This window comes from Haematobia irritans, chromosome 2 (genome assembly GCF_050003625.1).
Source record: "Haematobia irritans isolate KBUSLIRL chromosome 2, ASM5000362v1, whole genome shotgun sequence".
NCBI lineage: Eukaryota > Metazoa > Arthropoda > Insecta > Diptera > Muscidae > Haematobia > Haematobia irritans.
In genome coordinates, this window is record NC_134398.1 from 179,092,336 (window position 1) to 179,115,161 (window position 22,826).

Consider the following 22,826-nt stretch of genomic DNA (forward strand, 5'->3'; position numbering starts at 1 on the left):
TGAAAATTTTATTATGAACCGAATAAAATTTTAACAAAATTTTCTCTAGTAATAAAATTTTGACAAAATTTTCTATAGAAACAACATTTTGACAAAATTTTCTATATAAATAAAATTTTGGTAGATTATTTTTGGCTCTAGTGGCAACCATGATTATGAACCGATATGGACCAATTTTTGTGTGATTGGACCAATTTTGGTATGGTTGTTAGCGACCATATACTAACACCACGTTCCTAATTTGAACCGGATCGGATGAATTTTGCTCCTCCAACAGGCTCCGGAGGTCAAATCTGGAGAACGTTTTATATGGGCGCTATATATAATTATGGACCGATGTGGACCAATTTTTGCATGGTTGTTAGAGACCATATACCAACATCATGTACCAAATTTCAGCCGGATCGGATGAAATTTGCTTCTCTTTGAGGCTCCGCAAGCCAAATCTGGGGATCGGTTTATATGGGGGCTATATATAATTATGGACCGATGTGGACCAATTTTTGCATGGTTGTTAGAGACCCTATACTTACACCATATACCAAATTTCAGCCGGATCGGATGAAATATGGTTCTGTTAGAGGCTCCACAAGCCAAATCTGAGGGTCCCTTTATATGGGGGCTATACGTAAAAGTGGACCAATGTGGCCCATTTTCAATACCATCCGACCAACATAGATAACAACTACATGTGCCAAGTTTCAAGTCGATAGCTTGTTTCGTTAGGAAGTTAGCGTGATTTCAACAGACGGACGGACGGACGGACGGACATGCTTAGATCGACTCAGAATTTCACCACGACCCAGAATATATATACTTTATGGGGTCTTAGAGCAATATTTCGATATGTTACAAACGGAATGACAAAGTTAATATACCCCCATCTTATGATGGAGGGTAAAAAAACAGTTTTACCTCTACGGACTGCTAATCCTACAACCACCATCAGTAGAAAAATTCACATGTAAAATATTAAAATTCCAAACCATGAGTTATATATTTAATTTAATTCACACAAAAAGTGCCTCTCTTCCTATTCCAATGCATGGGGAAATGCACAGTAAAACTCAATTAGGTCTAACCTTAACTAACCTGTCCAATTTGCCAGCAAACTGGCACGCATTTCAGCTCCCTAGAGATAGGTGTGCACGCCTTCCCACAAAAACGAAAAATAAAAAAAATCGCAGATTTGTGAATTATAAAAAACATAGACACATACAAATGTGTTACCGATGTTCGCAAAGTTTGGACACAGTGGGACAAAAATTAAAGTCATGGAAATATCAACAGTGCTAAATTTAGTGGGCTGAAGCATTTATAACACTTATACATACAATTGAATCATTACATTGACAAAATTAAAGATTATGCAAATTTAATTTTATGCCGATAATCTCAAGTTGCTAGTACCCCCATTTAAGTAATGCTGGTGACATTTCTGAGGGTTTCAAAGTTTCTCCAAGTGGTTTCACTGGAATGTGGAACGCCGTTCGGACTCGGCTATAAAAAGGAGGTCCCTTGTCATTGAGCTTAACATGGAATCGGTCAGCACTCAGTGATAAGAGAGAAGTTCACCAATGTGGTATCACAATGGACTGAATAGTCTAAGTGAGCCTGATACATCGGGCTGCCACATAACCTAACCTAACCCCCATTTATAAGTTAGTTATAATTTGTAATTATAATAAATTAAGTAATAATTAAATATAAATTCTGATAATCTGATAAATATATATGGGAACTACACACAAAAAAATGTTTTTCTGATTCAATCACGGAATTAATTGATACAAATAATTTTTTAATTGAAATGTCTTCAATCACAGAAATGATAGTATCAATTAAAAAATTAATTGAAGGTCAATTAAACAATTAATTGATCCAAGTAAAAAATTAATTGATGCTATTAATTTTTGTGATTGATTTTTGTTGCAATTAAAAAATTTGTTGAATCAATTACATTTTTAATTGAATAAATTTTAAAACTCAATTAAAATTTTAATTGGAAAAATGTTCGTGAAATTTTTTTTGTGTATATCTAAATCAATTTCGATGCAATTTTGCACAACTTGAGGGTGGTGATTTAGATTGCATTGAGCTAAATTTGACGACGATCGGTTAGTACACTGAAAAAAAGCATGCCCGGTTCCAAAGATTTTGTCCTTATTTTAACAATTGATTCCGAGTCAAAGAAGCAGAGAATACAAGTAAGGATACTTTTAAGACACAATTCTCTTTTAAATTTGGGTTTTGTGTACTTGGTTCTAGGAAGCAAATTTTAATTTTTCGTTTTTTATACCCTCCACCATAGGATGGGGGGTATATTAACTTTGTCATTCCGTTTGTAACACATCGAAATATTGCTCTGAGACCCCATAAAGTATATATATTGTGGGTCGTGGTGAAATTCTGAGTCGATCTGAGCATGTCCGTCCGTCTGTTGAAATCACGCTAACTTCCGAACGAAACAAGCTATCGACTTGAAACTTGGCACAAGTAGTTGTTATTGATGTAGGTCGGATGGCATTGCAAATGGGCCATATCGGTCTACTCTTACGTATAGTCCCCATATAAACGGACCCCCAAATTTAGCTTGCGATTGCTCTAAGAGAAGCACATTTAATCCGATCCGGCTGAAATTTGGTACATGGTGTTAGTATATGCTCTCTAACAACCATGCAAAAATTGGTCCACATCGGTCTATAATTATATATAGCCCCCATATAAACCGATCCCCCGATTTGTCTTGCGGAGCCTCTAAGAGAAGCAAATTTCATCCGATCCGGCTGAAATTTGGTACATGGTGTTAGTATATGGTCTCTAACAACCATGCAACAATTAGCCGAAATCGGTCAATAATTATATATAGCCCCCATATAAACCGATCCCCCGATTTGGCTTGCGGAGCCTCTAAGAGAAGCACGTTTCATCCGATCCGGCTGAAATTTGGTACATGGTCTCTAAGAACCACATGGTCTCTAAGAACCACGCAAAAATTGGTCCACATCGGTCTATAATTATATATAGCCCCCATATAAACCGATCCCCCGATTTGGCTTACGGAGCCTCTAAGAGAAGCACATTTCATCCGATCCGGTTGAAATTGGCAACGTGGTGTTAGTATAAGGCCGCTAATAACCATGCCAAAATTGGTCCATATCGGTCTATAGTTATATATAGCCGATCCCCAATCTCACAAAGATTAGTCCATATCGGTTCATAATCATGGTTGCCACACGAGCCAAAAATAATCTACCAAAATTTTATTTTTATAGAAAACATTGTCAAAATGTTATTTCTATAGAAAATTTTGTCGAAATTTTATTTCTATAGAAAATTTTATCAAAATTTTATTTCTAAATTTTACTTTATAGAAAATGTTGTCAAAATTTTATTTTGTCAAAATGCAATTTCTATAGAAACTTTAAACTTAATTATATACGTATTTAGTCGGTCTTTTTTAGTTTAATATATACCACGTATGGACTATGTGGTATATTTTACGGTGTTAGGAAGTTTTAAGATACCTTGCCATCGGCAAGTGTTACCGCAACCCAAGTAATTCGATTGTGGATAACAATCCATGGTGGAGGGTACATAAGCTTCAGCCTGGCCGAACTTACGGCCGTATATACTTGTTTTTTTTTTTTTTTAGATAATCTGATAAATATATATGGAAGCTATATCTAAATCAATTTCGATGCAATTTTGCACAACTGGTGGGTGGTGATTTAGATTACATTGAGCTAAATTTGACGACGATCGGTTAGTACACTGAAAAAAAAAAAAAGCATGTCCGAACCGGGCATGCGTTTTTTCAAAGATTTTGTCTTTAATTGAAAAATTTTGGTATTGATTCCTAGTCAAAGAGGCATAGAATACTAGTAAGGATACTTTCAAGGCACAATTCTCTATTAAATTTGGGTTTTGTGTACTTGCTTCTAGGAAGCAAATTTTAATTTTTTCGTTTTTTCAGCTTGTTTTCATCATATGCTATCAAAGTCCTTTAAAAACGAGTTAACAGCAACATTATTTTTAAAATTAAGACTCGACTTCCAGTAGAAATTATGCTATGTTTCAAGGATAAAAGCGTCTTTAAAATAAAGTGTTGAAAAACATGTCCTAATTTTGAACGATTTTTTGCTTTGTAGTCAAGATGCAAAAAGGCAACAAATTTAAAGACAATTTCATTAATTTTAAAGAATTTTTCTGAATTTTTAAAGTCAAGTTAACCTTACACCAAAAAATTTTTCTTTCATGTTATGATACCCATTTTTAAGTCAAATCACTTAATTATAAGGACAAAACGACTTCATTGAAGAGTTTATGGACTTTTGGACAAGGAAAAAACTTTATATTAGAGAAATGTGTCTTCCATGCTAAGCAAAATTTGCATTCGAATTTTAAAGACATGAAATCTTTGACCTCACGACAATATTTTTTTCAGTGTAAAAAAAAACACAATCGGGCGATACATATAAAGTGTTTGTTATTGTGCCCAAAAAAAGCACAATGTAACAAATTTAATCAAAATATATTAAGTTGATAATTGCTACCGAAATCCTGTGAACAACAAATACATGGACAAACGGACGGACAGACCAAAGGCTATGTCGACTCATTGTGTCAGCGTCGCCACAATGAGTTTTTATTTTGGACCAAGATTTTTCCAAAATTGGACCAAAATTCCCACCAGGGGACCATTTTTCCAAATTAAATCAATATTATTTAAAAGTTAATTTTATTTTTGAAAATTTTACTTTGATAAAAAATTTTGTCAAATTTTTGTTTCTATAGAAAATTTTTTCACAATTTTACTTGTATAGAAAATGTCGTCAAAATTTTATTTCTATAGAAAATTTTGTCACAATTTCATTTTTATCGAAAATTTTGCACACAATTTTATTTATATAGAAATTTTTTTCAAAAATTAATTTCTGGAGAAAACTTTCTTAAACTCTAATTTCATTAGAAAATTTTGTCCAAATTGTATTTCTATAGAAAATTTTGCCAAAATTTTATTTTTGTAGAAAATTTTGTCCAAATTGTATTTCTATAGAAAATTTTGTCCAAATTGTATTTCTATAGAAAATTTTGCCAACATTTTATTCTAGTAGAAAATTTTGTCAAAATTTCATTTCTGGAGAAACCTTTGTTAAATTCAGTAGAAAATTTTGTCCAAATTTTATTTATATAGAAAATTTTGTCAAAATTTCATTTCTTTAGGAAATTCTCATATCAATAGAAAATTTAGCCAAAATTTTGTTTCTATAGAAAATTTTTATTTCTATAGGAAATTTTATCAAAATTTTATTTCTGTTGAAAATTTTGTTAAACTTCAAGTTCATTAGAAGATGTTGTCCAAATTTTAGTTCTATAGAAAATTTTGTCAAAATTTCATTTCTGTAGAAAATTTTGTCTCAATTTCATTTCTTTAGGAAATTTTGTCAAAATTTCATTTCTATAGAAAATTTAGCCAAAATTTTATTTCTAAAGTAAAATGTTATGTCTATAGAAATTTTGTCAATATTTTGTTTCTATAGACAATTTGAAAATATTTTATTTCTATAGAAAATTATCGCACAATTTTATTTCTATATAAAATTTGAATTAGTTTTTGTATATTTGTATAGAAAATTTTGTCAAAATTTGACTGGTATAGCTAATGTTGTCAAATTTTATTTCTATAGAAAATTTTTTCACAATTTCATTTTTAAAGAAAATTTAGCCGAAATGGTATTTCTATAGAATATATTGTCAAAATTTTATTTCTGGAGAAAACTTTGTTCAACTTTAAGTTCATAAGAATGTTGTCCAAATTTTATTTCTATAGAAAATTTTGTTAAAATTTCATTTCTGTAGAAAATTTTGTCAAAATTTAATTTCTATAGAAAATTTAACCAAAATTTTATTTACTCGTATGTAGAAAAATTTTATGTCTATAGACGTTTTGTCAGTATTTTATTTCTATAGAAAATTTGTAAAATTTTTATTTCTATAGAAAGTTATCGCAAAATTTTATTTTAATATAAAATTTGTATCTATACACAATTTTTTTTAAGTTTATTTCTGTACAAAATTTTATTTCTATCGAAAATTTTGTCAAAATTTTATTTCTATAGAAAATTTTGTCAAAATTTTATTTCTATCGAAAATTTTGTCAAAATTTTATTTCTATCGAAAATTTTGTCAAAATTTTGTTTCTATCGAAAATTTTGTCAAAATTTTATTTCTATAGAAAATTTTGTCAAAATTTTATTTCTATAGAAAATTTTTATCAAAATTTTATTTCTGTAGAAAATTTTTATCAAAATTTTATTTCTGTAGAGAACTTTGTTAAACTTTAAGTTCATTAGAAGATGTTGTCCAAAAATTATTTCTATAGAAAATTTTGTCAACACTTCATTTCTGTAGAAAATTTTGTCACAATTTCATTTCTTTAGGAAATTTTTTAAAAATTTTATGTCTATAGAAATTTTGTCAATATTTTATTTCTATAGAAAATTTTTAAAATTTTTATTTCTATAGAAAGTTATCGCAAAAATTTATTTCTATATAAAATTTGTATCTACACAAATTTTTTTTAAAGTTTATTTCTGTACAAAATTTTATTTCTATAGAAAATTTTGTCAAAATGTTATTTCTAAAGAAAATTTTTATCAAAAGTTTATTTCTGTAGAAAACTTTGTTAAATTTTAAGTTCATTAGAAGATGTTATCCAAATTTTATTTCTATAAAAAATTTTGTCAAAATTTCATTTCTGTAGAAAATTTTGTCCCAATTTTTGTAATTATTTTTTTTTATTTATTTGCTCGATTTTGTAATTTGAAGCCATTGGCCGATATAGTTTAAATTACAATAAAAACTACTCCAAAATATAGAATACAAAATTATATTAACATTATGACTTAAGACTAAAAATAATAATAATATTATGGGTAAAAATTATTTAAAGAGGGAACAATAAATAAATATAAATTTATATGTAAAAAAAAAACTAGTAAGGAATGTCTAAAGTCGGGCGGGGCCGATTATATAATACCCTGCACCACTTTGTAGATCTAAATTTTCGATACCATATAACATCCGTCAAATGTGTTGGGGGCTATATATAAAGGTTTGTCCCATATACATACATTTAAATATCACTCGATCTGGACGGAATTTGATAGACTTCTACAAAAACTATAGACTTAAAATTTAAGTCGGCTAATGTACTAGGGTGGAACACAATGTTAGTAAAAAACAAGTTTATACGGCCGTAAGTTCGGCCAGGCCGAAGCTTATGTACCCTCCATCATGGATTGCGTAGAAACTTCTTCTAAACACTGCCATCCACAGTCGAATTACTTAAGTTGCGGTAACGCTTGCCGATGGCAAGGTATCTTAAAACCTCCTAACACCATCTTCGAAATTGTATGTAAGTCCATACGTGGTATAATTAAATCAAAAAAGACGATCCAATACGTATATAATTCAGTTTGACAAAGTAGACATAAAATTTTGACAAAATTTTCTACAGAAATAAAATTTTAACAAAATTTTCTATAGAAATAAAATTTTCACAAAATTTTCTATAGAAATAAAAATTTTGACAAAATTTTCTATAGAAAGAAAATTTTGACAAAAGTTTTTACAGAAATAAAATTTTAACAAAATTTTCTATAGAAATAAACTTTTGACAAAATTTTCTATAGAAATAAAATCTTGGTAGATTATTTTTGGCTCGAGAGGCAACCATGATTATGAACCGAACAAAATTTGAACAAAATTTTCTATGGAAATACAATTTTGACAATGATGAAAATTTTATTATAAACCGAATAAAATTTTAACAAAATTTTCTCTAGAAATAAAATTTTGACAAAATTTTCTATAGAAATAAAATTTTGACAAAATTTTCTATAGAAATAAAATTTTGGTTGATTATTTTTGGCTCTAGTGGCAACCATGATTATGAACCGATATGGACCAATTTTTGTGTGATTGGACCAATTTTTGTATGGTTGTTAGCGACAATATACTAACACCACGTTCCTAATTTGAACCGGATCGGATGAATTTTGCTCCTCCAAGAGGCTCCGGAGGTCAAATCTGGAGAACGTTTTATATGGGGGCTATATATAATTATGGACCGATATGGACCAATTGTGGCACGGTTGTTAAAGACCATATACTAACACCATGTTCCAAATTACAACCAGATTGGATGAAATTTGCTTCTCTTGGAGACTTCGCAAGCCAAATCTGGGGATCGGTTTATATGGGGGCTATATATAATTATGAACCGATGTGGACCAATTTTTGCATGGTTGTTAGAGACCATATGCCAACATCATGTACCAAATTTCAGGCGGATCGGATGAAATTTGTTTCTCTTTGACGCTCCGCAACCCAAATCTGGGGATCGGTTTATATGGGGGCTATATATAATTAAGGACCGATATGGACCAATTTTTGCATGGTTGTTAGAGACCATATACCAACACCATGTACCAAATTTCAGGCGGATCGGATGAAATTTGCTTCTCTTTTAGGCTCCGCAAGCCAAATCTGGGGATCGGTTTATATGGGGGCTATATATAATTATGGACCGATGTGGACCAATTTTTGCATGGTTGTAAGGGACCATATACAAACACCATATACCAAATTTCAGCCGGATCGGATGAAATATGCTTCTGTTAGAGGCTCCACAAGCCAAATCTGAGGGTCCCGTTATATGGGGGCTATACGTAAAAGTGGACCGATATGGCCCATTTTCAATACCATCCGACCTACATCGATAACAACTACTTGTGCCAAGTTTCAAGTCGATAGCTTGTTTCGTTCGGAAGTTAGCGTGATTTCAACAGACGGACGGACGGACGGACGGACGGACGGACGGACGGACATGCTTAGATCGACTCAGAATTTCACCACGACCCAGAATATATATACTTTATGGGGTCTTAGAACAATATTTCGATGTGTTATAAACGGAATGACAAAGTTAATATACCCCCATCCTATGATGGAGGGTATAAAAACATATGGGAAACATTTAAATCTGAAGCAATTTTAAAGCAACTTCGCAAAAGTTTATTTATGATTTATCGCTCGATATATGTGTATTAGAAGTTTAGGAAAATTAGAGTCATTTTTACAACTTGTCGACTAAGCAGTGGCGATTTTACAAAGAAAATGTTGGTATTTTGACCATTTTTGTCGAAATCAGAAAAACATATATATGGGAGCTATATCTAAATCTGAACCGATTTCAACCAAATTTGACACCCATAGCTACAATGCAAATTTTACTCCCTGTGCAAAATGTCAACTAGGTTAGGTTAGGTTAAAGTGGCAGCCCGATTAAGATTCAGGCTCACTTAGACTATTCAGTCCAAAATTTCAACTAACTCGTAGTTAAAAATTGGCCTCTGTGGTCATATGAGTATAAATCGGGCGAAAGCTATATATGGGAGATATATCTAAATCTGAACCGATTTGGAATACTTGACTATAGTACTAATTGTTATTCTTGTGCAAAATTTTAAGCAAATTAGGGTAAAACTCTGGCTTCTGGGGCCATATAGGTCCATATTAGGCGAAATATATATATGGGAGCTATATCTAAATCTGAACCGATTTCTTCCAAAATCAATAGGGTTCTATTCTGAACCAAAACACATACTTGTTCCAAATTTGAAGTCGTTCCACGGTGTGGCGCAGGGTATAAATATTGATTTGACGAAAATGAACCAAAATCTACCAAATTCCATTTGGTCACACTATCGGTCCAAATTTAAAAATTAATAATTTGTTGGATAAATTTTGGTCCCATCGGACCAAAATGGCAACCCTGGAGAGGATTCTGAGTCGGTCGGTATATATTTTATTTTGTCTAACATTAATATTTCTGGTAGCCACTTTTTTGGCAGATTAAAGTTATTCTACCCTGACCATTATGTGGTATAGGATATAAAATGTCGAAAAAATATAACGCTTTACTTTGTTGCATTATATATAAGCCACCATGTATGTAGTTTTTAAAGTTCATATATGTGGACTAAACGAGGCAGTTTCAGGAAAATTGAGAATACTTACGGCCTGGTCAATCTTATAATCGTAATAAGCAAAACTGATTTTTTACCTACTGTGCCCCAAACTAGCAGTCGATATGTTTATGGCAGATATTTTCCTTATACAAAAAAAAACTCTCTATTTCACCCGTATTCTCTAACATAACCACACTTTGACTATTTCCCCGGGGGAAGCATTGAAATTTATTTAAAAAAGAATAAACGTCTCTTGCCTAGCCCACTTGCAAAGATTAACTTTTGCCATAGAGACATTATCTGTACGAGTATTGTAAAGCAAAAAAAAAAAAAAAAAAAAACACCGACAAAAAATTTCATTCCACCAAAAAGCATAGAAGGCACAAAAAATGATTATTGGGGGGTTTTAATGACGCAAAGTGCAAAAGCTTCCTTTCACTGATTATGGGGTGTTTTTGTTTTGTCGAAATCATTTGGAGCTCTACCAATGAATACACTGGCCCTCCATTCAACTGTCTATCGTTTTGGTTCTCCGTCTGGTTGCCTAAGTGCCTTGTACATAATTTGCTTAACTTTGTAATGTGGCTATATGGGCTTTTTTACTGCAATGCCGGTTATATTTTTCAAATGAAAATGAAACCAAAATGTGTGGCTAAGGAAAACAAACAGCATTGTGCACATCATGCTGTTAAAACACATCATTTGGTGGTAACATTCTTTCTGATTAACCCAATTTATACTCATTTGGCTATAATATGAAGCCCCAGCCGAAAATATAATAAGGTAGTAGACTAAAGCCAGAAATTGGGGATTTTTCTTTAACCCAAGGGAATTGCAAAAGTCATTTGTATTTCGAAAGCTTTATGGTAGATTACTATATGCAGAAAATGAAAAATAAATTTAAAAAAAATCAAATATTTTTATCTTAAATTTTGCAGAGAGAAAAAAAAAGAAAACACTACAATCAAAAAGCCAAAGATTCGACTTCTATAAAATAAAGACCTTTTAAGAAAGCTTTTTAAAGATAATATACCAAAATATAGGCTCACAACTAGCAGTATACTCTGAGTCCAAGTTAAAATTCTAAGTCTATCTAGCGATGTTAGTCCGTCTGTCTGTTGAAAACTCGCTAACTTTCGAAGTGGAAGAAATAATGAAAATGTTCTTTTTGGATCCGGAAGTGGTTCAAAATTGACGCAGAAGCGATGAATTTAACATGAGCTTGCCATGGGACGAATGTTCACGATTTCAACAGCCGTTGCACTGAATTTGCATCACTTCTTAAGGTGTGATTCGAGTTCAGTGTTTGGGATGATAAGAATTAAATTATTTTTTTGCCAAATAAATAATTTTTATAATTTTTTATTATTTTTAATGCATTCTAATAATGCTTGTCTGAAACGTTTGACTTCAAATAATTTCAAAAATTCGCAATTTTTCTACAATGGATTTATATTTAGCATTTTTATACCCACCACTATAGAATGGTGACGGGGGTATAAGTTTGCCATCAAAATATCGATTTCCGACTATATTAAGTATATATATATTCTAGATCAGGGAGAAATTCTAAGACGTATAACCATGTCCGTCCGTGGTGCAATGGTTAGCATGCCCGCCTTGCATACACAAGGTCGTGGGTTCGATTCTTGCTTCGACCGAACACCAAAAAGTTTTTCAGCGGTGGATTTTCCCACCTCAGTAATGCTGGTGACATTTCTGAGGGTCTCAAAACTTCTCTAAGTGGTTTCACTGCAATGTGGAACGCCGTTCGGACTCGGCTATAAAAAGTAGGTCCCTTGTCATTGAGCTTAACATGGAATCGCGCAGCACTCAGTGATAAGGGAGAAGTTCACCAATGTGGTATCACAATGGACTGGATAGTCTAAGTGAGCCTGATACATCGGGCTGCCACCTAACCTAACCATGTCCGTCTGTCTGGATGTCTGTTTGTCTGTTGTAATCCCGCTACAGTCTTCAATAATGAAGCAATCGTCCTGAAATTTTGCACAAACTCGTCTTTTGTCCACAGGCAGTTCAAGTTCGAAGATGGGCTATATCGGTCTAGGTTTTGATATAGACCTCCCGATTTGGGGTATTGGGCTTATAGAAACCGTAGTTTTTATCCAATTTGCCTGAAATTGGAAATCTAAAGGTGTGTTAGGAACATAAAGAGTTGTGCCAAAAATAGTGAGTATCGGTCCATGTTTTGGTATAGCCCCCATATAGACCGATCTCCCGATATTAATTCTTAGGCTTCTATAATCAGTAAGAGCGAAGTTCACCAATGTGGCATCACAATGGACTGAATAGTCTAAGTGAGCCTGATACATCGGGCTGCCACCTAACCTAACCTAACCTATAATCAGTAGGTTTTATCCAATTTGCCTGAAATTGGAAATCTAAAGGAACTTTAGAACTATAAAGGGGTGCGTCGAAAATTGTGAGTATCGGTCCATGTTTTGGTGTAGCCCCCATGTAGACCGATCTCCCGATTTTATTTCTTGGGCTAATAGAAACCGTAGTTTTTATACCCTCTACCATAGGATGGGGGTATATTAACTTTGTCATTCCGTTTGTAACACATCGAAATATTGCTCTAAGACCCCATAAAGTATATATATTCTGGGTCGTGGTGAAATTCTGAGCCGATCTGAGCATGTCCGTCCGTCCGTCCGTCCGTCCGTCCGTCTGTTGAAATCACGCTAACTTGCGAACGAAACAAGCTTTCGACTTGAAACTTGGCACAAGTAGTAGGTCGGATAGTATTACAAATGGGCCATATCGGTCCACTTTTACTTTTACCCCCCCTATAAACGGACCCCCAAATTTGGCTTGCGAATCCTCTAAGAGAAGCAAATTTCATCCGATCCGGCTGAAATTTGGTATATGGTGTTAGTATATGGCCTCCAACAACCATGCAAAAATTGGTCCACATCGGTCCATAATTATATATAGCCCCCATATAAACCTACCCCCGATTTGGCTTGCAGAGCCTCTAAGAGAAACAAATTTCATCTGATCCGGCTGAAATTTGGTACATGGTGTTAGTATATGGTCTCAAACAACTATGCAAAAATTGGTCCACATCGGTAAATAATTATATTAGCCCCCACACACAAAAAAAAATTTTTCTGATTCAATCACGAAATTAATTGATCCAATTAATTTTTAATTGAAATGTCTTCAATCACAGAAAAGATAGTATCAATTAAAAAGTTAATTGATCCAATTAAAAAATTAATTGATACTATTATTTTTGTGATTGATTTTTGTTTCAATTAAAAAATTTGTTGAATCAATTAAATTTTTAATTGAATATTTTTTAAAACCCAATTAAAATTTTAATTGGAAAAATTTTCGTGAAATTTTTTTGTGTGCATATAAACCGATCCTCCGATTTGGCTTGCGGGGCCTCTTGGAAAACCAAAATTCATCTGATTCAGTTGAAATTTGGTACGTGATGTTAATATATGGACTCAAACACCCATGCAAAAATTGGTCGATTTCGGTTAATAATTATATATAGGCCCCATATAAACCGATCCCCAGATTTGACCTACGGAGCACCTTGGAAGAGCAAAATTCTTCCCATTCGGTTGAAATTTGGTACGTGATGTTAGTATAAGGTATCCAACAACCATGCAGGAATTGGTTCCTATCAGTCCATAATTATATATAGCTCCCATATAAACCGATCCCCAGATTTGACCTCCGGTGCCTTTTGGAGAAGCAAAATTTATCCGATCTGGTTGAAATTTGGTACGTGGTGGTAGTATATGATATTTAACAACCATGCCAAAAGTGGTCCATATCAGTTCATAATCATTTATAGCCCCCATATAAACCGATCCCGATTTGGTTTTGGAGCTTCTTGGAGGAGCAAATTTCTTCCGATTGAGTTGAAATTTGTGGATGACACACCCTCAAAAAAAATCGCTTCTTTAACATATGTTCCAAACATATTTTGCAGGAAGCACATATATTATTGCATACTGCCGAAACATTAATATGTTTGTTTTATGTGAACATATTATATGCTTGGAAGCATTTTGAGCCAAAAATGGAAGAATGGAAGAATTTTTCCCAAACACGATTGTGCTCATTCCCTAACATACTCGTAATTTTCACTTCCACGAAATTTTTTAGTTATTGGCACCTTTCTCTGTAATACAAATAATGTTGAAGAAATTAATCACTTTTATAAATTTTTTAAATTTTACCTTTCGCCTGCACGGAGAATCGAACCGAGGACCATACAGTTTGTAAGCCAACACACTATCCACTGGGCTACGTAGCTGTTATAGTCACCAGTAGATAATTATCGTTTTAAGTTACATTTATATAGCATAGTTTGCAGCGCCCACGAGCCCATGCAAACATAACATTATTTAACAGAAACATACATTTGTTTGCCACGTGGAGCAGTGGTTAGCATGTCTGCCTTGCATGCAAAGGGTCGTGGGTTCAATCCCTGCTCCGACCGAACATTTTTTTTTGTTTTTTTTTTTTTAATTTACACATTTATATTTATACTATATTAATTTTTTTAAATGAAACATCGAAATGTGCGTTATTAAAGATTTATAGTCAGTAACAATGCTTGATATAAACGAAATTGAATGATTTTTGGATAAAATATTATTTTTTATTGCAAAAATAACAATCTTGTAATAAAAAACTGTTTTTGTACAAAACTTTAAAATTTGGAAGGAATTCAAAAACTAACAAAAGAAGAACGTGGAGTCGAGTATAAACATACATACATAATTTTATAATATAAACATAAATTTATTTAGGAGTGAACAGTTTTTTACTAGCATTTAACACCATCGCTCTAAAATTCCTTTTATTTTTCTTTAATAATTCATTTTAAAAAGTTTATAAATTGTTTTAGCTGTAAAACTCGAACTTAATGCCCGCTTTTATATTTGATGGTGTCCGTCAACTCCTCGTGGACTACTTTTTAATAAAGAGGAACTAAAGTTTGTTTTTTTTTTTACATTTTACTGTGTAATTTTTCACTATTTCCTCCTTATTTCATTTTACTGTCCCAACTCTAAAAAGAGTATAGTGCCCTTTCGTTATTTTTGTGAAGACCCCTGATTTCTTTTAACGAACCAAGAAAAAAATTGTGCCCATAATGCCAAAATGATAAACAAAACACATGTCCACACATACATAAAATGCTGCTCTCAAGGCGAAAACATAAGCTGTTTGTTTTTCAAATGTCTATTCTCTTGGTTCAGAATGTATATTCTCTTTATTCAAATTAAATAATATTTAGACATAAACATATCAAATTTTTGGCCTTATCATAAAACAGTTTTCCGAAACAACATACAAGCGGTTTCACAGAAATTGTTCTCTTTTGATTCTTTTGCTGTGTTATATTGATATCTTTCGTCAACTCTCCCGGTTTCCATCTCTATTTCTCTCTATACTCTCTCTGTCGCTTTGAATAAAATATCACAACATATGTATGTTTAGTTGAAATTTGTAAATTTATATATGTTTGTATTCACACATATGATTTTTATGAAACATTCATGCCCCAAACATAATATATTCTAACATATTAACATAGATGTCCCAAACATTTAGTGTTAGTTTAGGAAAATTACATGTTCGCACTTAAATATATTGTGGTTTAAAATCGTGCCCGAAACACATTTTGTTTATATCGGAACATATGAAAAACATATTTTTCTAACAGTGCAGCAATCCATGGTGGAGGGTACATAAGCAATCGTCTTGAAATTTTGCACAAACTCGTCTTTTGTCCGCAGGCAGTTCAAGTTCGAAGATGGGCTATATCGGTCCAGATTTTGATATAGTCCCCATATAAACTGACCTCCCGATTTGGGGTCTTGGGCTTATAGAAACCGTAGTTTTTATCCAATTTGCCTTAAATTGGAAATCTGGAGGAACTTTAGAACCATAAAGAGGTGTGTCTAAAATGGTGAGTATCGGTCCATGTTTTGGTGTAGTCCCCGTATAGGCCGAATTCCCGAAATTACTTCTTGGGCTTCTATAGTCAGTAGGTTTTATCCAATTTGCTTGAAATTGGAAATTTAGAGGAACTTTAGAACCATAAAGAGGTGTGTCAAAAATGTTGAGTATCGGTCCATGTTTTGGTATAGCCCCAATATAGACCGATCTCCGGATTTGTGGTCTTGGGCTTATAGAAACCGTAGTTTTTATCCAATTCGCCTGAAATTAGAAATCTTCTGGTATTTTGGAACCAAGGGCTTATAGAAACCGTAGTTTTTATCCAATTCGCCTTAAATTGGAAATTGGAAATATTCTGGAACCATAAAGAATTGTGTCAAAATGGTGAGTATCGGTCCATGTGTCGGTATAGCCCCATATAGACCGATATTGCGATTTGGGGTCTTGGGCTTATAGAATCCGTAGTTTTTATCCAATTTGCTTGAAATTGGAAATCGTTAGGTATTTTGGAACCATAAAGAATTGTGTCAAAATGGTGAGTGTCGGTCCATGTTTTGGTATATGCACCATATAGACCGATCTCCAATTTGGGGGTCTTGGGCTTATAGAAACCGTAGTTTTTATCCAATTCCCCTGAAATTGGAAATCTTCAGGTATTTTAGGACCAAAAAGAGGTGTGCCAAAAATGATGAGTATCGGTCCATGTTTTGGGGTAGCCACCATATAGACCGATCTCCCGATATTACTTCTTGGGCTTCTATAATCAGTAGGTTTTATCCAATTTTCCTTAAATTGGAAATCTAGGGGTACTTTAAAGGCATAAAAAGGTGTGGGAGCTATACCATGTTTTGGTATAGCCCCTATATAGACCGATCTCCCGATTTTACTTCTTGGGCTTATAGAAACCGTAGTTTTTATACAATTCGCCTAAAATTGGAAATTTAGAAGTATCTTATGACCACAAAGAGGGATGCCAAAAATGGTGAGTATCGGTCCATGTTTTGGTGTAGCCCCCATATAGACCGATCTCCCGATTTTATTTCTTGGACTTGTAGAAACCGTAGTTTTTATCCTATTTGCCTAAAATTGGAAATCTAGAGGTATTGTAGGACCCCAAATAGATGTACCGTAAATGGCGTGTGTGGGTCCATGTTTTCGTTTATCCCCCATATAGACCGATCTCCCGTAGTTTTTATCCAATTTGCTTGAAATTTGAAATCTAGAATTATTTTAGGACATAAAGAGGTGCGCCGATAATGGTGAATATCTGGAGCCACCGTGGTGCAATGGCACCAGCCAACAGTCGTTTTGTGAATTGGTTCTAGCATAATTTTTCTCATTGATTTTGACCTACTAAACACGAAAATGAGTTTTAAAAAATTTTCTGTCGATTGGTTTTCGAGATACAAATTTTTGAACTTTTTTTTTAATTTTTGGAGGTACACTTACAATTTTGAGCATATCTTTCGTCTTCTTTGGCCTATTTGATCCTACTACTACTCAAATTAAAGAAAATTGAGCCGTCTACAACTCATTCTCAGAAAATTTTCAAATCGGGTAAGTAGCTTGGATGTTGGCGGCTAAAAAAAGTTAAAAAACGGCGTTTTTTTAGTAAAAATGTGGCAGAAAAAACCATATAAAAAACTACTAACCCGATTTGAAAATTTTCTGAGAATGAGTTGTAGATGGCTCAATTTTCTTTAATGTGAGTAGCACTATGATCAAATAGGTCAAATAAGACGAAAGATATGCTCAAAATTGTAAGTGTACCTCTAAAAATTAAAAAAAAAAGTTAAAAAATTTGTATCTCGAAAACCAATCGACAGAAAATTTTTTAAAACTCATTTTCGTGTTTAGTAGGTCAAAATCAATGGGAAAAAGTGTTCTAGAAACAAATCACAGAGAAAATTTTGTTATTTGTGACCTAGTGTGGTTAGCATGCCCGCCTTGCATACACAAGGTCGTGGGTTCGATTCCTGCTACGACCGAACGCCAAAAAGTTTTTCAGCGGTGGATTATCCCACCTCAGTAATGCTGGTGACATTTCTGAGGGTTTCTAAGCTTCTCTAAGTGGTCTCACTGCAAAGTGGAACGCCGTTCGCACTCGGCTATAAAAAGGAGGTCCCTTGTCATTGAGCTTAACATGGAATCGGGCAGCACTCAGTGATAAGAGAAAAGTCCATCAATGTGGTATCACAATGGACTGAATAGTCTAAGTGAGCCTGATACATCGGGCTGCCACCTAACCTAACCTAATGGGGGTGAAAATCTACAGATTTTTTGTTTCAAATCAAGGCGTTATTTTATCACTTACAAGAGATTTTAATGATTCCTCTAAAACTTAAACAAAAATTGATCTTATAAATCCAGTTTTCATAGGAAAAATCTTTAAATTTATCTTCGGGAAGAGTACTGGTTGAACTGCTCTGCTTGGATGTAATAATGTAAACCCCCCGGAAATTTCAAAGAAAACTATAATATTTGATTCATGGTGGTGGGTATTTAAGATTCGGCCCAGCCGAACTTACAGCTCTTTGTACTTGTTTTTCGATAAAATTAATTCTTGTGCTGCTACCCCATTTGAAACAAAAAATTTTAATTATCCTTTAAAAATATGAAAAATGAGATTTAAAAAATTTAATTAAAAGAACTTCCTGAGTTGTTAAAACAATGAACATCTTTGGAAGTGCTTTTAAAGTTGTGCCTTTAGACGTACTTACAAATTTTTTACCAGGGTAGAATTCAATTCGTGAATTCAATCCCAGTTTCGATTGGGCACCAAAAAATATTTAAACTGAGGATTATTTCCTGCCAGCACTTTTTTTTTGACATTTCTGACGGCGTGAAAAGGTCTCTAGTTGGTTTCACTTTATTGTGAAATCCTGTTTGGGTTCGGCTATAAAAAAGAGGTTCCTTGCCTTTGAGGTAAACATAGAATCGGACAGCACTCTTTGATAGGAGGTGCTGCCGTTTACCTAATCTAACCTACGATGACATACTCGTATTGTCCTTTACATTTTAGTTAACCCTCTAATGCCCCAATTTTTTTGCCAGTTGATGAAATTTTCAATGTTAACGACACGAAAGCAAGAAAACTATACAATCAAAATTTATACGATAAAATTCAGTATATGCTGCAAAGCCTCTTGAACAGTTTTCACTAAGTTTTCTTTTTATTTTATTTTTTGTTGTCTTAAGGTGTGTTTTACTAAAAGCTTCCTTATTAAATGAAGACCGCCTAAAGGCGGGCTTGGGCATTAGAGGGTTAAATATACAAATTTGATTTATTTCCTTCCCTTTCTCATCATTATTATACCCTGCGCCACACTGTGGAACAGGGTATTATAAGTTAGTGCATATGTCTGTAACACCCAGAAGGAGATGAGATAGACATATGGTGTCTTTGGCAATAATGCTCAGGGTGGGTCTCTGAGTCGATATAACCATGTCCGTCTGTCCGTCCGTCCGTCTGTCTGTGAACACATTTTTGTGATCAAAGTCTAGGTCGCAATTTAAATCCAATCGCCTTCAAATTTGGCATATGTTCCTAATTTGGGTCAGAATAGAACCCTATTGATTTTGGAAGAAATCGGTTCAGATTTAAATATAGATCCCATATATATCTTTCGCCCGATATGCACTAATATGGACCCAGCAGCTAGAGTTTTATACCGATTTGCTTGAACTTTTGTACAAACATAACACTTAGTCGTATAGTCAAGTGTGCAAAATTTTATTGAAATCGGTTCAGATTTAGATATAGCTCCCATATATATCTTTCGCCCGATATGGACTTATATGGCCCCAGAAGCCAGATTTTTGGCCGAATTTGGTTGAAATTTTGCACTAGGAGTACAATTAGTAGTATAGTCAAGTGTGCACAATTTGATTGAAATCGGTTCAGATTTAGATATAGCTCCCATATATATATTTCGCCCGATATGGACTAATATGGTCCTAAACGCCAGAGTTTTGGCCCAATTTGGTTGAAATTTTGTACAGAGAGTAGATTTAGCATTGTAGCTATGCGTGGCTGAAATCGATTCAGATTTAGATATAGCTCCCATATATATCTTTCGCCCGGTATGTACTTACATGGACCCAGAAGCCAGAGTTTTATCCTGATTAGCTTGAAATTTTGCACAAGGAGTAGACTTAGCATTGTAGCTATGTGTGCCAAATTTGATTGAAATCGGTTCAGATTTAGATATAGCTTCCATATATATTTTTCGCCCGATATGGACTTATATGGCCCCAGAAGCCAGAGTTTTGGCCCAATTTAGTTGAAATTTTGCACTAGGAGTACAATTAGTAATATAGTCATGTGCGCCAAATTTGATTGAAATCGGTTCAGATTTAGATATAGCTCCCATATATATATATATATATATATATATATATATATATATATATATATATATATATATATATATATATATATATATATATATATATATATATATATATATATATATATATATATATATATATATATATATATATATATATATATATATATATATATATATATATATATATATATATATATATATATATATATATATGTTTTCTGATTTCGACAAAAATGGTCAAAATACCAACATTTTCCTTGTTAAATCGCCACTGCTTAGTCGAAAAGTTGTAAAAATGACTCTAATTTTCCTAAACTTCTAATACATATATATCGAGCGATAAATCATAAATAAACTTTTGCGAAGTTTCCTTAATATTGCTTCAGATTTAAATGTTTCCCATATTTATACCCTTCACCACTACTGTGGACAGGGTATAATAAGTTTGTGCATTTGTATGAAACGCCAAGAAGGAAAAGTCTGAGACCCATCGTTTAGTATACCGATCGTTTTAGAATTAAATTCTGAGTCGATTTAGCGATGTCCGTCTGTCTGTCTGTCTGTCTGTCTGTCTGTCCGTCTGTCTGTCTGTTGATGTATTTTTGTGTGCATAGTACAGCTCGATTGTCCTAAAATTTGGTATAGGGTCCTGTTTCGGCTCAAAGACGATCCCTATTGGTTTTGGAAAAAATCGGTTCAGATTTAGATATAGCTGCCATATATATTTTTCACCGATCTGGTCATAATTGGCGTGTATATCAACCGATCTTCCTCAAATTCCGTACATCCGAGTATTTTATGAGTCTCAAAAAACTTGCAAAATATCAGCCAAATCGGTTCAGATTTAGATATAGCTCCCATATATAGTTTTCACCCGATTTACACTCATTTGCCCACAGAGGCCAATTTTTTGCTCCGATTTAGTTGAAATTTTGCACAGGGAGTAGAATTAGCATTGTAGCTATGCGTGTCAAATTTGGTTGAAATCGGTTCAGATTTAGATATAGCTCCCATATATAGCTTTCGCCCGATTTACACTCAAATGACCACAGAGGCCAATTTTTTGCTCCGATTTAGTTGAAATTTTGCACAGGGAGCAGAATTAGACTGGAGCTATGTGTGCCAAATTTGGTTGAAATCGGTGCAGATTTAGATATAGCTCCCATATATATGTTTTTCTGATTTCGACAAAAATGGTCAAAATACCAACATTTTCCTTGTAAAATCGCCACTGCTTAGTGGAAAAGTTGTAAAAATGACTCTAATTTTCCTAAACTTCTAATACATATATATCGAGCGATAAATCATAAATAAACTTTTGCGAAGTTTCCTAGTGCATTCACCAACTTAAATTTTGAGTCTATAGATTTTGTAGAAGTCTATCAAATTCTGTCCAAATCGAGTGATATTTAAATGTATGTATTTGGGACAAACCTTTATATATAGCCCCAACACATTTGACGGATGTGATATGGTATCGAAAATTTAGATCTACAAAGTGGTGCAGGGTATAATATAGTCGGCCCGGTCCGACTTTAGACTTTCCTTACTTGTTTTTTACTAAAATTGTGTTCCACCCTAGTACATTAGCCAACTTAAATTTTGAGTCTATACACGCAAAGAAAAAAAACGTTTGGAAAACGTGTACCGAAAACGCTTTTCGTTTGTTAGAGTTTTTTGAATTGCTTCGAAAAGTATACACTTTTATCACCAAAAATATTCGTTTGAGACAAAATTTTTATTTTTTTCAATAAAAAAAGTTATTTTTGAACCAACAACACGGTCCATTTCGTTTATATCAAACGCTGTTCTTTTCTGGCTTTAGGTCTTTAATAAGACACATTTTACAGTTCATAGTAAAAATTTAATATAGTAGAATGTAATGTTGAACATTTTTTTCGGAATCTTCCGACCATATCTGGAATATATGTTAAAAAAAAAAAAAAAAAAAAAAAAAAACTTTGGTCGAAGCAGGGATCGAACCCTCGACCCTTGGCGTGCAAGTTGGACGTAGCAACCACTGCTCCACGGTGCCAAACTAAATGTTTGTTTCTGTTAAATAAACTTTGTTTATTCGGTTCGTGGGCGCCGCAAGCTATGCTACATAAATATAACTTATATGGATATTTATCTATTGATGACCATAACAGGTACATAGCTCAGTGGTTAGTGTGTTGGCTTACAAAGTACATGGTCCGCGGTTCGATTCTCCGTCCAGCGAAAGGTAAAAAAAATTTAAAAATGTATAAAATCGTATAATTTCTTCTACATTGTTTGTATTACAGAAAAAGGTGCTAAGAACTAAAAAACTTCGTGGAAGTGAGAAAAATGTGAGGGAAAATGCAATTAGCTAGAAAAAAATTTTTTTTTGAGTTAGTCTTTATGAAATTGTTTTTACATCCTGGAAAAGAATAAACGTTTATCACAAAAAGTATATACTTTTCTTCCAAATACACTTCCTTTCAACGAAAAGCAAATGACAAAC